Here is a 17,108-nt window from a genome sequence, read left to right as displayed (position 1 = left end):
CCATTACTGTTGCAGGCATGAAAGAAGTTATACTGGCTAGAAACCTTATGAATGTAACCAATGTGGTAAAGCCTTTTCAAGTCACAGTAATCTCCAATATCATAAAAGAACACATACTGGAGAGAAACCTTATGAATGTAATCAATGTGGTAAAGCCTTTTCATGGCACAGTCATCTCCGATCTCATAAAAGAATACATACTGGAGAGAAACCCTTATGAATGTAATCAGTGTGGTAAAGCCTTTTCATGTCACAGTCATCTCCAAAAGACATAAAAGAACACATACTGGAGAGAAACCTTATGAATGCAATGTGGTAAAGCCTTTCATGTCACAGTGGTCTCCAGTATCATAAAAAACACATACTGGAGAGAAACCTTATGAATGTAATCAATGTGGTAAAGCCTTTTCATGTCACAATGGTCTACTATATCATAAAAGAACACATACTGGAGAGAAACCTTATGAATGTAATCAATGTGGTAAAGCCTTTGCAAGGCCCAGTCATCTCCAAAGACATAAAAGAACACATACTTGAGAAAGACATGAATTTAATCAATGTGGTAAAGCATTTTGATATCAAAGTGGTCACCAATATCATAAAAGAACACATACTGGAGAGAAACTGAATGTCATGAATGAGGTAAAGCCTTTCCAGGACACAGTCCTCTCTGAATACACAAAAGAAAATGTGCAGATTGAAACCTTATGAATGTATTCAATGCGATAAAGCCTTTGCGTGTAACTGTACTCCCCAAACACTTAAAGGAACACACGCTTTAGAGAAACCTTAACAAATGTAATGAATGTGGTAAAGCTGTGCATATCTCTGTAGTCTCCAAAGACATAAAAGAACACAAACTCAGCAGAAAGCTTTTGATTGTACTAAAGTTGGGAAATGCTTTACATGCACAGTGGTTTCTGAATAGTGAAATGAACACATATGAGAGAGAAACCATCTGAAAGTGATTAACATGATAAAGCCTCTGAATATTCTAATCATTTTTAAAAGCATGAATTTATAGTAGAAATAAACTGTGGAGATTTAAATATCTTGACCCTAAAAAATGACAATATTAAGATATGTGCCTTGTGGGAGATGTTACCTTTTTGAAGGAATTGAATTACTATGGTGGTGTTATTTGGAGCTCAGGCTAGTACAAAACAGACCCTCCTACCACTTGGCTGGAAGACAGTCTCTTCCTGGATGCCTTCTCATAAAGATGCAGAACTCTCAACTCCTTTTCCAGCATCATGCCTGCCTGCATGCTGACATCCTTCTTGCTAAGAAAGGCCCAATTAAATATTTGCCTTTAACACAGTTGCCTTGGTTACAATCTCTTCTTAGCAATGGAAATTTTATCTAAGACAGAAGTTGCTACCCAGACTTAAGCATTGCTATGATAGGCCTGACTATGGTTTTTTTGTTTGTTTTATGGAACAATGTGGAGTTTTAGACTTTGGATTTGTATATGCATTAAGGGGAACTTAATGGGCCATCCTAGTAGGAATATGAAACACATATGTACTAAGGGTGATTTGAAATTTGTATCTAGTTTTTATGATGTTTTGCTGAAGTATGTTGCTGCCTTTTGCCCTTTTCTGTAGGATTACATAAGGAGGTTGATGTTCATTGCATTGACAAAGGAAGTCTCAGGAAAGCCAAGCAAACCTTTGACCTATGTTTAGTCTCATGCTGATTGTTTTGAGCAAGCATAGTAATCTTAGAAAGAAAAAAAATAAAATGTTAGGTCAAAAGAGAAAGCCTCACCAGGAAGTTGAATGAAGGTAAATCCTGTGACCAAAGATACACAATGGTAATAAAGAAATGGTGAAATTAGGGCAAGATTCCATCCATGTAAACTTATGGATGTAAAGTTGTATGAAGGAGAACTGTATCGTGTTAGGCATTATTATTACCTAGTTATTGTTTTCATGTGGACACAAGAGTTACCAGTATGTTTGAAATTGACAATTGATGGATTGTGATTCCTATTCTGGGTTATCATTTTAAGATACAAAATAAAATACTTAAGCATAGGCATGGTGGTATACACCTTAACTCCCAGGAGATGAGTGTCAAAGAGATCTCTGATTCAAGTCTTCCTGGTACAGAACACGTTTTAAGTAAGGAAAAGTTTAGGTATGGGCAAAGTGTTACACATGTATTACCCCGCATTCAGAAGACAGATCCATGCAGATCTCTGAGTTCAAGGTTAATCTACAGAGCAAGTTCAAGCACAGCCGAGCTTAGGCAGTGAAGTTGTTGAAAACTAGAAAGCTGGTGAGGAAGTAATAGAAGGGGCGATGTTTGGGCCCCAGCAAGCAGAGGAACTCAGGAGCATTATCCATGTGGTTCTGCTTTTAGAGGAAAGAATAGAAGGGATGACTGAGACAATTGATGCTGGTTGGCTGTAGTTAAAAAATTAGTGGGGATGAAGAAGAAACCAGCACCACTGAGGTGAAATCTTCTGGTAAGTGTTTTCTAAGAGGAGAAAGAAGTTGTATTCCAGAGGTAGCCTAGGTTGTCCTTGTGGTGTAGCTTGACTCAGTCCTGTGTAATGACTCACCCAGGTGGCACTGGTTTTTAGGCATGAGTGTTTCATGCAGTGCAGCTATGTCTTGGCACCATGAAGGGAGCATGAGAGGAATGCAGTCAAGAATGTTTGTCACAGAAGAACCCAGCATGTTGAAGATGTCAGTCCTGTGGGATGAGCCGAAAGAACAGCAGCAGCAGTTGAATGGAGTCAAGCAGAATCTAGTCTCCTATAGAGGGAAGATCTGGAGAGAGACCCAGCTTCTTTTGAGGAGTACAGAAGATCATAAATGGATCCCAGATACTGGAACAAGAAGCTGTAATTTTGAAGTTTCTTTGGAGACCCCAAGAGTTTTACATTCCTGATCAGTGGGATACCTTCTCAGGAAAACTACTTTCAGGAAAGAAAATCAGCCAAAGAGAATGAATTGTGTTGCAGTGAGAGAGGCAGGAAGGAGTTGGATATCTGAAGAAGACTGACATCAGACATGGAGATGCAGAGTTTGGAGATTTCCTTGCTGGCTTTTGGTCTTCTTTTGTCCCAGTATTTCCTCACAATGTTGATTAGTAATGGTGACCTATGTCCTGTGAATTTGGATGGATATTATGTGCTCTTATTTTAAAGTATAGGTGATTAAAGTTATATGATTGGATGAATCTCAGAAGAGAAAATTATTATGAGATGTGGCCTTGTAGGAAGTGCATCACTGTGGAGGTGGGCTTTGAAGTTCCACATGGTGCAGAATGGGCCCTCCTACTAGCTCCTTGGCAGACAGTCTCTTCCTGGCTGCCTTTAGATCAAGATGCAGAACTCTAACCTTCTTCACCAGCATCATGTTTTCTACCATGCCTGCCTTGCTTCCTGCTATGAGAAAAAAAAGGTCTAAATCTTTGAAATTGTAAGCCAGTCAGAATTAAACTGTTGCTTTTATAGGAGTTGATTTGTACATGATTTCTCTTCATAGCAATGGAAATACTAAGACAGAAACCCTGTGAGTATATTTAATAAAGTCAAATCTTTGCACACTTCTCTAGTCTTCATTATCATGAAAGAATACATGCTACAGTTTAAGCACGCCCACTATGACTCAGGACACACATCCGGAGTCCTAAACAGGCCCCCTGTGACTCTTTACTCTTGACCTCTTGAGTGCCAAACATGCACCCTGTGTCTCAGGACACACCCATTGAGTTTTACACACATCCCCCTGTGTCTCAGGACACACCCCTGCAACTTAAACATGCTCTCTGTGACTCAGGACACACCCACAGAATCCTAATGGACATGCTTTGTATAATGAAGACTTTGCACACCTCTTTAGTCTTCATCATTATGAAACTATTCATACTGGAAAGTGGTTACATACTGTGCTAATGCCTTTACATCATGGGGTCCACTAAGATCCAACACAACTAACTCAACCACAGGACAAGGCAAATGATAAGAATTCATTGTAATCAAGTCACTGCTGATAATTCAGGGCCACAAAATTATACTCAGAAGGTTAATTCCAATACTCCAGGCTCAGCCCAACCTGAACCAGAAAGTTATATAGCTTCCAAAAGTCAAAATCACAAAGTCCTGTGCCAAGTTACAGCTACATTATTCTCCCAAGCACTTTTTTGTTTGTTTGTTTTACTCTATGTCAAATGATGCAGAATGTAGGTTGTATGGCGGACACTATCACAGCCTTTTCTTCTTTTGTGGTTAGAAACATGCATTGTATTTTGAGGAATAAAACATGAATAACAGAAATCATGGTTAGGAACAGTTGTTATGTTTTAGGTAAGAAAACATGAATAATGAAAGCTGGTCAGATATTATTAAGCACACAGGTCCCCTATGACCTGGAACTTAAACTTAGTTTCAGTTCATGATTAAATGAAGAGTGGTAACAAAAAGGCAGACCTTAGGGCAAGTTTCTTTTGCTTCTTCCCAACATTTGTATATTATAGACATATTTGAATACATAGCAAAACACATATTGAAGACATATCTTACAAATGTAATCAATGAGATAAAACCATTTCACAGCACAGTCATCTATGAACATAGAAGAACACATCCTGGAGAGAAATTCTATGAATAAGCAATGTGGTAAAGCCTTTGCATGTGGCAGTCGTCCTAGAAACCATGAGAAAAAGTCATAATGCAAGAAACCCCATAAACAATGTCAATGTGTTAAAGTCTTGTACTTTCTGATATCTTTGTATAAGACTAAACTCTTTAGTAAGTAATCAATCTATTAAAGACTTTTATATTACAATAGTCTTTGAGCACCTTCAATAATATCAAAAGTAATCTGTGACAAGAAATAATTCATATGATCTTACCCAACACACATTGAGTTACTCAAGGTTATTCATTATGTAGAAACAAAATTTGACAAGCGTCAACCATCAGTTTAAACTTTATGATGTCTTTCTATTTTGTACATAAAAAGGCCACTGGTTTTTCTTTTTCGTTTTTGGTTAATCGTGTATCCAACAACTTTGCTGAAAGTGTTTGTCACCTCTGGGAATTGCCTTTGGGAAGTTTTAGTTAACTTATGCTTACTATCTTATCATCTGCACATAAATATAATTTTACTTCCTCCTTAAAATTACAATTTAATGTTAACTTATTTAACATTAAATTGTAAATTGCAATATAGGACTTGGAATATAGGACTAGTTAACATTAAACTGTAAATTGCCATACAGGGCTAGTTAGTATTAAATTGTAAATTGCAATATAGGACTAGTTAACAGTACATTGTAAATGGCAGGAAAGGACTAGGTAACATTAAATTGTAATTTCAATATAGGACTAGTTAACATTAAAATTTTAGATAGTATTTTGAATAAATATGGAGAGAATGGATCACCTTCTCTTCTTTGTGAATTAGTGAAATTAATTAGAATTTCTCTCCATAATTTAATGTCAGATATAGGTTTGCAGTAAAGTGACATTATTATGTTTAGGTATGTTCCTTGTATCCTTAATCACTCCAATAACTCTATCATACAGTGGGGTTAAATAATGTCAGAGAAATTTCATCATCTAGGAGATTATAACTTTTTTTCTTATACTTTAATCACATTATGTTGAACCATCCCTGCACCTCTTGAACGAAGCCTATGTCATTGATCATGGTGAATGGACTTTTGACGTGGTTTCTATTTTATTTTTTCTGTTTTATTAAATTAACATTAAATTTGGTTTTAAGGAAAAATTGGTCTATAACTCTCATTTGTTACTGAGTATATTGCCTGGATATTTGAGTAACCATGGGTTCACAAAACAAATTGGCTAAAGTTTCTTCTTTTTCTATATTGTTGAATACTTTGAGGAGTATTCTCATGAACTCCTCTTTGAAAGTCTGGTAAAATTCTACCCTAAAATTCATGGCCCTGGGCTCTTTTTGGTGGCAGTCTTGTAATTACTTCACTTTTTCTATGTGTTTAGGCAGTTTGAGTTGTTTATCTTAGTTTGATTTAACTTTGGTAAAAGGAACCTATTGAGGAAATTTTTCATTATTTTTAGAAATTCCAGTTAGATTGAGTTGAGGCTTTTTAAAACTATGTCATTACCATTCTTTAGATTTCTTCATTGTTATTTTGTCCCCATTTTCATTTTAGATTTCATTAATTTGGATATTCTCCATCTTTTAATAAGGGTTTGACTGTCTTATCTAATAAAAGGCTCAAAGGACCAATTCCATGTTTCCTTAGTTCTTTGCATTCTTCTCTTTCTATTTCGTTTATTTCAGCCCCCAACTTGATAATTTACTGATCTCTAATCCTTTTTTCATTGCTCACTTGTTTCTGTTCTAGAATTTAAAGTGTGCTGTTGAATTGCCAGTATGAGAGCTCTATAGATTTTTCATGTAGGGATTTTGTGCTATGAACCTTCATCTTAGAACTAGTTTCATGTTTTTTGTATTCTGTAAATTGTTCATGTTTCATTTTCATTTGTCTTGAATTCTAGAAAGTCTCTAAGATCTTCCTCTATGTTTGTCTTAAGCTATTTTTTATTCATAGTGAGGTGTTCAGCTTCCATGAGTTTGTAAGCTTTGTGTTCTTTCTGGTTTTGTTGATATCCAGCTGTAATCCATGATGGTCTGAGAAGATACATGTTGGTAGCTTGCTTTTCTTGTATGTAGTGAGACCTGCAATGTGTCTGAATATGTTTGCCGTTCACAAGTGAGTTTCATGAAGTGCTAAGCAGGAAATATTCTCTTATATTTCGGCAGAATGTTCTCCAAATTTCAGCTGGATTCATGTTCATGCTATCAGTTAGCTGGAGTATTTCTCTGTTTAATTTTGGTCTGGAGAATTTATCCATTGGTGAGAATGGAGTATTGAAATTTCCAAGTAAAATGTATGAAGGTAATCATGTGATTTTTATTTTAAAACTTTTTATTTTACAAAGGTATGTGACCATGTGTTTGAGGCAAAGATGTTAAAAATTGAATTGTCATTTATGGTAATTTTTTCCCTTTGATGAATATGTCATATCTTTCTCCAATTTTTTTTTTGATTTTTTAAAACTATTTTAAAATGGCTACACCACCTTGCTTCTTTGGTCTATTTCCTTGGAATAACTTTTTACAACCCTTTACACTAAAGTAATGCTTATTCTTAATGTTGAGCTATCTTTCTTTTTTCTTTCTTTCTTTTTACAGTTTTTATTGTTTTATAATGATTTATTTATTTATGTATATGAGTACACCATTGCTCTCTTCAGACACACAAGAAGAGAGCATCTTACCCCATTACAGATGGTTGTGAACCACTATGTGCTTGCTGGAAATAGAACTCAAGACCTATGGAAGTGCAGTCAGTGCTCTTAACCACTGAGCCATCCTCTCCAGCCCAAGCTATATTTCTTATATGCAATAGAAGGATGTTTGTGTTAGCATCCATTCTGTCAGCCTGTGTCTTTTTATAGTCATCTGAGGTCATTTATATATTGAGACAGTCAATGAAAGGTGATTGTTATTTTTGATATTTTGTTGTTCTTGTTACTGCTGCTGCTGGTCGTGGTGGTGGTTTGGTGTGTGTGTGTGTGTGTGTGTGTGTGCTTTCCCTTCTTTTGCAGATAACAAGATTATTTACTACCTGTGTTTTCATGTCTATCATTAATCTCTTTGGGTTGGATTCTTCCTTCTACACTTTGTGTAGTGTTGTTTGTGTAGATAGATCAGATTAGGTGATAGGATTAAGGTTAGGATTAGAAATCCCCAAATAATATTTACCACAACAAGATGGCTGTAATTATGATTTGTGTCCAATGATTGAAATGGAATGGAAAGTAAAATGATAGAGGATACTCAGTAGTCCTGGCTCAGGTTCTTTCTACAAAAGGTCATACTGTGCTTTCAGATGCCTTTCCTTTAAAGAAGATGAAAGGGAAAGGTTGTTCCAGTAACCCATTATGAGACATGGAAGTTGAAAGGAAACATGCTGCTCCCTGTGGTGGTGCATGCCTTTAATCTCAGAACCCAACAGACAAGTCAGGAAGATCATAAGGCCAAGACCCAGCTCAGCTATGTAATGAATTTGAGGCTACCCGAAGCTAAATTAAATCGTCTTACTTTCCCCTCAAATATTTTCATTGAAACTGGTTAGAAAAGGTGTCATGTGAGTACAAACATCCATACAGATCCCTTTCTACTTAATGTTTTTAGATGTGAATAAATGCATTGAAAAACAAGAAGAATTAATAATAAAATATTAAAATGAATTTCTGTGGAGGAATGTAAGTTTACTTTAGCTTTTGGGTTTTCTCTTTTGCATCTATATTTCATTATTTTCTGTATCAAACGTGGATTTCTTGTGCAGTTTAGTCAAAAGATCAAACTATGACAAACCATCTACACAATAGCTATGGTCTGTAATGTGTTATTTCATTCTAATTCCAAGGGATTTTAAAAAAATTAAATACACATTTGTAGACCAGATCCAGAGGTCACACATGGATCTGGAAAGTCTCTGGTAGAAGAAGGCCAAGAAAATCTCGAGTGCTAAAGAAAAATCACATAATTCCCAGGATGCGATTTTGTTTTCTCATTAAGCAGCACAAAAGCCTGCTTGTGAGCAAGACACTGACTTCACAAGATACTGAGCCTTCACAAGACCAAGGGCCTCTCCTCCCATTGATGCCCAACAGGGCTATCTTCTGCTTCATATGCAGATGGAGCCATGGCTCTCTCCACGTGTACTCTTCAGTTGGTGATTTAGTTCCTGGGAGCGCTGGGGGGTCTGGTTGGTTGGTATTGTTGCTCTTCCTATGGGGTTGCAAACCCCTTCAGCTCCTTCAGTCCTTTCTCTAACTCCTCCATTGGGGACTCTGTGCTCAATTCAATGATTGGTTGCAGGTATCTGCCTCTGTATTTGTCAGGCTCTGGCAGAGCCTCTTAGGAGACAGCTGTATCATGCTCCTGTCAGCATGCACTTCTTGGTATCCACAATATTGTCTGCGTTTGTTGACTGTATATAGGATGGATCCCCAGGTGCGGCAGTCCCTGGGTGGCCTTTTCTTCAGTCTCTGTTCCACACTTTGTCTCTGTATTTGCTCCCATGAGTATTTTGTTCCCCCCTTCTAAGAAGGACCAATGAACCCACACTTTGGTCTTCCTTATTCTGTCTCTCTCTCTTTGGTTTTCGAGACTGGCTTTCTCTGTGTAGACCTGGCTGTCCTGGAACTCACTCAGTAGACCAGGCTATCCTTGAACTCAGAAATCTGCCTGCCTCTGCCTCCCAAGTGCTGAAATTAAAGGTGTGCACCACCACTGCTCGCCTTCTATTTATTCTTGAGTTTCATGTTGTCTGTGAACTGTATCAGCTATTCTGAGCTTTTGGGCTAATACTAAACTCAGGACCTTTGAAAGAGCAGTCAGTGCTCTTAACCACTGAGACACCTCTCCAGCCCCCTAAAATGTAAATTTCAATAAAAGACTAGCTAATATTTAATAGGAAATTTAAATATAGGACTAGTTCATATTAAATTGGAAATTTCAATATATGACTAGTTAAAAATAATTGGAAATTTAAATATAGGACTAGTTCATATTAAATTGGAAGTTTCAATATAGAACTAGTTAATGTTAATTAGAAATTTCCATATATAGCTAGTTAAAAATATTTGGAGTTTCAGTATAGGACTAGTTAATATTAAATTGTAAATTTCAATATAGGACTAGTTAAAAATAATTGGAAATTTAAACATAAAATGAGTTTAAAACAATTAGAAATTTTAGTGTAGGACTAGTTAACATAAGTTGTAAATTTAAATACAGTCTTACCTATTATTAAATTGTAAATTTCAATATAGGATTAGTTAATGTTAAATTGGAAATATCAAAGAATATTATATTTCAATATAGTACTAGTTAACACTAATTTGGATATTTCAATATAGGACTACAACATATTAAATTGGATATATCAATATAGGACTATTTAAAAGTACATTGTTTCTGGGCGGTGGTGGCACATGCCTTTAATCCCAGCACTTGGGAGGCAGAGGCAGGCAGATTTCTGAGTTCGAGGCCAGCCTGGTCTACAAAGTGAGTTCCAGGACAGCCAGGGCTATACAGAGAAACCCTGTCTTGAAAAACCAAAAAAAAAAAAAAAAAAAAAAAAAAAAAAAAAAAAAAAATCACATTGTAAATTTTATTACAGGACTAGTTAATATTAAATTGGAATCTTCAGTATTGGACTAGTTAATATTCAATTAGAAATTTTGATACTGGATTAGTCAACATAAAATTGGAAATTTCTTTTTTTATTAAATGTTAATCAAAGGCTTTATAAGTTTGGTAATGCACAATCAGAAGTGTAACCCAATACCAAACCTAGATATATAAACTATTTTTGACTGGTGGAGACACGTGAACATCTGCCTGCATGTCCCCCCCTTTCTCTCTCTCATCACCTAGCTTCTCCTCTCCTTCATCTTCTTTCTTTACTCCATCTCTTCCTCTCCATACTCCTTCCCACTTAGCTCCTCCTACATATCACCCTTCCTGTTAAAATAAAACTTCTCTCTCAAAATACAATTAGAGCATAATTATTCCTTGCCCTTGCCTGTGGGGATTTGACGAGACCCTAGGGAAGGGAGCGAAAGAATGAAGAGACAAGAGACACAAGGAAGAAGCACCTGTCTGAATGTCTGATCAAGTGCTTAAATTTTATTGTTCAGGCTGCTGTTATAAAGGCAAGCAGGCAGGAGGGTCATCTGACAGTCAGGGTCCAGGGTCATCCCATAATTGCAGAGTTCTCTAAGCCCACAAGAATTCCTAGCCCAAATTACTTATCCAAATATTTTCTCACAAACAAGAAGGCAATTAAAACTTTCTCAGGTCGAGTTGCTTATCTGATTAATATTTTCTCTCTGGCAGAAGGGCAATAAATATAGTATTCCTTAACTCAGGCTGTTTACTTAACTGACATTTGTTCTCAGGCAGAAGGGGGTCTTGGCTCCCAGCAATTGCTAATTGTACCAGTGAGGTACAAGATAGTCTTAATACCCAGTCCATCATTTTGTTGACTAACCAGAACCTCTGTCATCTCTCCTAACTAAACACCTAGTTTTGAACCTGGCTTTTTTTTCTTGGCTTTAGAATGAATGTCAGCTGAAAACCATCCACTCAAATCTTCTCTCTCAAGGTAAATAGCCAGGATTGGCTATGAGACTATAGGTCTTCAACCCCATCAGAAATCCAAAATGACTGAGTTAACTGAAATCATGGGAAGCACTAAGCATAACTTCTAAAACTTAGCCAATTTATAGAGACCACTGAACACCTAGACAGTCCCTATAGTACAGAACGTTGGAGCATCAGTATCTTCAGCCTTCTTGCCCAGGATCCTCTGACAGACCTTAGTGCTGCAGAATTATTAAGGGCTGATTACTCTGTCTAGGCAGATATAATCAGTCGACTATTCTGCAAGTGTGTCCTTTTCTGGACAGTAATTTGTCTGTAAATGGAAAGAGGCAATTCTTGCCTAGTGGCTGTCACCAAAATTGGAAATTTCAATATAGGGCTAGTTAAAAATAATTGGAAATTTGGATATAGGACTACTTAATGTTAACTTGAAATTTCCAATATAAGACTAGTTAACATTAAATTGGAAATTTCAAGATAGGACTAGTTAATATTAAAATGTAAATTTCAATATAGGACTGCTTAATAATAAATGAAATTTTCTTTTTTTTCTTTCTTTATTTATTTTTTATTTATTTTTCTTTTTTTTTCTATTTTTTATTAGATATTTTATTTACACTTCAGATGGCATCCCCTTTCCCCATGCCCCCCCCACCCCCCTTAAGAAACCCCTATCCCATGCCCCCTTTTCCTTTTTGCATTTATACATTTTTTAAAAATAATGTTAATCATAGGCTTTATAAGTTTGGAATTGTTCAATCAGAGGTGTAACCCACTGACCAACCTAGATATAACAACTATCTTTGACTGGTGGAGATACTTGAACCTCTGCCTCCCTGTCTCCCCCCTCTTTCTCTCTTTCTTCACCTAGCTTCTCCTCTCTTTCTTCTTCTCCTCTTCTTACTCCTTTTCTTCCTCTCAGTACTCCTCCTACCTTAGCTCCTCCTACACATCACCCTTCCTGTTAAAATGAAACTTTTCTCTCCAGGGATAAGGGGATCCTGGGTGGTGGGGGAAATATGGTAAGGGGATAAAATTTGAAATGTAAATATTATATCCAATAAAAGAGGGGAAAAAATAGAAAAGTGGTTAGAACCAACATTCTTAATAAAATGTCAGCCCTCTTTTAAAAAAAAAACTATCTTGATACTAAAAGTTGTTTTGAGAATTGTATATTGCAGAATGATCAGCCTTGGTGTATCTACTCAACAAGCAAGCTGGGCAGACCTGCTCAAACCTCTGAGGGCCAGGAATTCCATCTGGAGGCAGCGAAGACACAGCATCAGAGGATTGTCACTTGCTCTCCCCCCCCCTCCACTACTAATATCTCAACGCCCATAATCAGCTTGAAGAAGCTAATGATGTGTCAGCGCCCCTATTCCCTGGGCTTGGGGACTAAGGTGGTAAATGTTGGGCTGTCTCTCTAGGGAAAAGTAGTGGTTTTGTCGGAATAGAGAGGATTAGCTAGGGTTTATTGCATAGCCATAACCTATTAGTAGAAATCTGTATAATTAATATCAAGATGAAGATATAAATTCTTAAATGGCACCAATTTACTTTGTTTACAAATTTAAGATTTTCATTGGCATGAGCTTCTTAGTGATATAAGAGTGAGATGAATATTGTTACTCCCATAGGCATTGTACCAGTATAACACATTTAGGAATACAAAGCTTAGACCCAGTCCTTCTTTAACTTTTTAAAACTGATTTGAGATGGTCAGCCTGTGAGTTAAGGGACTATAGCAAATTCATGGCTTGGAGTTTATTATAAGGGTGTTCTCTATGTTTTATTTAGAAATAGCTGAGTGGAGTTAACAGGCAACAGTCCAGATTACCTTACATGAATAGCTGGTTTTCAAAACATCAGAAATCCTTAGAATTGACATGACAAACATTTCAGTATTAATGTTCATTTTCATTAGAGACCTGTCTGCTCCGGACAGCTTCCTATATTGAATTCTAAGAAGAAATTGAGCATCCTTGGAGTTACTCCAGTTGTGGTGAGACAGCCACTAGGCAAGAATAAATGAAATTTTCAATATAGGACTAGTTCACATAAAATTGAAAATTGCAATCTAGGACTAGTTAACATGGAATTGTAAATTTCAATACAGGACTAATTAACATGAAATTGGAAATTGCAATCTAGGAGTATTAAACTTAGAATGGGAAATTGCAATCTAGGACTAGTTAACATCAAGTGGTAAATTTCAATATAGGACTAGTTAACACTCAAATGTAATTTGCAATATAGGACCACTACAACCGTAGAGTCGTCCTCTCACATTGGATCATTCCTCTTGGGCAAAGTACAAAGCTTTCTACTTCCTGGAATAGACAGGTATTCTGCTTATGATTTTGCCTTTCATGCACATATTGCTTCTGCCAAATCCACGATCCATGGACACACTGAGTGCCTCACACCACAATGGCATTCCACACAGTATTGCTTCTGACCAAGGAACTCATTTCACAGCAGAGAAGTGAGACAGTGGATCAATGATCATAAATTATAATGGTATTAATTACCGTTAATACCATAGTCCTTGTTACCATAAAGGTGCTGAACTGATAGTAAAATACAATGACATTTAGAAGACACTTTTACACAGCCAATTATGGGACAGCCACCTGGAGAGCTGGGCAGAGTCCTAGGCTTTCTGTATTTTGAATCAGCTTCCAGTATTTGGTACAGTTTCTCTCACAGCCAAGATTCATGGTTTCAGGAATCAAGGTTGTTGGGAACCTGTGTGAAGGCCACAGTCCCCCAAATGTGAGTGCTACTCAGCTCAAAATGGAGGACTCCCTTTATCAGCAAGGCTTCCATTTCTCTGCCTCAATTTATCTAGACAATGACCCTGAACACAGGTGGCTGCTATCAAAAGACTGTCCCTGTGTGGAGCTACTTAAACTCAGCACACAAGTTCCATTCTGGCTTCCCTGCCCACATGATAATTATGTATACTATTATGACCAATTAATACTTTCCACCTGTACCCATAAAAGACCTCATATACCTTATTTCTGGAACAATAAAGTAGATTTGACTCACTGTGCTGGTCTCAGGAGTTAATTTTATAATACTCACAGCCGTCTCAAGCCAGATTGCCATGGCTGTTCCCTTTGTCCTCACTGGTTGGTGGCTAACAACCACCCAAGAATAAAGAAGACCCACACCAAGGCTACCACCCTTAGTGGCCCAGTAGGAAAAATGTCAATGTGTCTTACATTCCTGTGTTTAGCCTTTCCCATTCTTCAGTTTTCTCACAAATTCTCCTGTCTTTCCATGAATCCATCACTGGTGATGCTGTGACAAGATGAATATGAGTGGGCTGGCACTGCAGTCACCTTTCAGAGGATATATTTCCTTTTTGTGTTTATGCAATGGATCCTTCTAGATTGTTAAACTCACCAAAGGGGTGATATAGAAAGAGCAGCAGTTATGGTGAAAACAAGTCTAGATATTCTCTCTCTCTCTCTCTCTCTCTCTCTATATATATATATATATATACACACACACATATATATGTATATACATATATATGTGTGTATATACATATATATATGTATATGTATATATATATCACACATGTATATATTATATATTACATATATATTACATGCATATATTACATATATGACATACAAATATTACACATATTACATATATATTATATATTACATATATCACACATATATTGCATATATATTGTATACATATATATTATATATCACACATATATATTATATATATTACATATACTGCATCCATATATTACATATAATACATACACATATATAAATTATATATATTACATACCTATATATTATATATATTACATATATATGTAAGATGCTTCAAATTTATTAGTGAAAACTAACAGACTATGTTTTTAAAACCAGCATATTACCTGCAACCTGCTCATAATCTCTGTTGAAGTGACCTATGTCCTTATTAGAGGATCAGTGCAGTTCTCCAGGGGCTTGTACTGCACAGGGCTGGACTTTCTTTTTGTCCTTTTTAAACTTTTTTCAGAAAATTACATTTCCCCCTTTTCTTTTCTCCTATATACTGCCCTTCTTTTCTTTTTATTCATTTCCTCAATGAATCTAGTTGTTGCTGTGTGCCTGTGTGTGTGCCTGTGTGTGCCCGTGTGCATATTCCTAAGCACATAAATATTTTCTAAGTACTTTACATTTAGTAATTCAGTATTACAAAATGAACAATTAAATGTCTTCACAGCTAGGTGTCTGTAAACAATATTTTGCAAAGGGCAATTGTACAAGAAAAGTGCAGAAATAATTAGTAGGCAATTCACAGAAAAGAGACTCTTAAAGGAATAGAAAAGAAATCACATATGCTAAGAAACAAAAAATGTAAATTATATACGAAGCATATGTAAAATTACATTAAAAATTAAAATTAAAAATTAAATTAAAAATGTAAATTATATTAATGCCCACTAAGTAGACAATGAGCAACACACAATTACCAAATACAAAAATGCAACAGAACCTGAGATTTAAAAGGTAGTACAGCTGGGACTGGTGCTGTATACATCTAATCTCAGCCCTTGGAAGGGGGATCCAGAGTCCATATCTGTGAGTTCAGTCAGCTTGGTCTACATAGCCAGTTCTGGGTTAGCTGAGGTTACATAATAAGACCCTGGGCCAAAAAGAGTTACAAGAGGTTGATTAATCAGTGATGAAATAAAGCATTTGCCTGACTTTCTACCTCAGTTTTTGACTTTGTACCTCAAGTACAGAAACAAGTCACTTCTGTGACAGGGAAATGTAAACACTAATGATATAGTAAATAACACTAGGTGTATAGACATTAGACATTTCCACTTAGAGACAAATGATATAAATGAAAAAAAATATAGATGTAAGATTGACTTCAGAATAACCCGGAGAAGCTGAGGTAGAAGAAAGCACATGGGACTCTGCTTTCTTTCTTTAGACATAAACACCAGGAGAAATCAAAATACTTGCTTTTTGTAATATTATTTTCTATCATTTATTATTTTAAATGTTCAATAAGAGTACAAGTTAAATTTATTATGGTTAATCTAATCAGGTTTTGAAAGCATGTCGTGTACATGCTTTAAATAAAAATACTGCCTCTGATTTAAAGGCTCTTAAACAAGTTGAAAAGAGTCAAGCTTAATAATATTCAGTATGTTGTAAACTTAAGAACAAAATTAGTTGATAATGTTTATGATTATACACAGGACTTAAACTGAATTGATTGTCCCTCTTCATGAACATAATTCAATATATCTAAGATTAATAGGTCTGTTTATAAATAGCCTCAGGCATGTTTTCTTCTATCCTTTTAAGACTGTATATATGGATGCAACATATACATCTCATGGAATAAAAATACATGCAATTACTTTATCTATGAAATCAGTTGAAGTAAATGCTCAAAACAACCAATAGAAAAACACTGAACACTAAACCTACTGGATATTTTTCTAAAAGAAAATTAATGTTTGTAAAATACAACATTTCGTCTTTGCTTTTAAAACATGAAAGGTAGCCAAATAAACGTTTTACTTTATTGCTGACATAATTTCTACAAGTATGTCATATGTGAGATATGGATTAATAATATTAATTAATAACATTAATATTATTATATATAATCTATATAATATATTATATATTATATATAATGAGGGTTAGGGTATATATTATATAATATATAATGTAATATATAATTATATTATATAATATACAATATGATTAATATAATAATATATCAATATATTAATATATTATATATTATATTATTACATTTTATAATATATAATATATAGTATATAACATTATTATATAATATTAATATTATTACTATTATTGATATTATTAATATTATTAATCCAACCTGCTGTTGGATGGTTATTGTTCA

Source organism: Arvicanthis niloticus, unplaced genomic scaffold, assembly GCF_011762505.2.
Source record: "Arvicanthis niloticus isolate mArvNil1 unplaced genomic scaffold, mArvNil1.pat.X pat_scaffold_541_arrow_ctg1, whole genome shotgun sequence".
NCBI classification, from domain to species: domain Eukaryota; kingdom Metazoa; phylum Chordata; class Mammalia; order Rodentia; family Muridae; genus Arvicanthis; species Arvicanthis niloticus.
Note: the sequence above shows the minus strand (reverse complement) of the source record.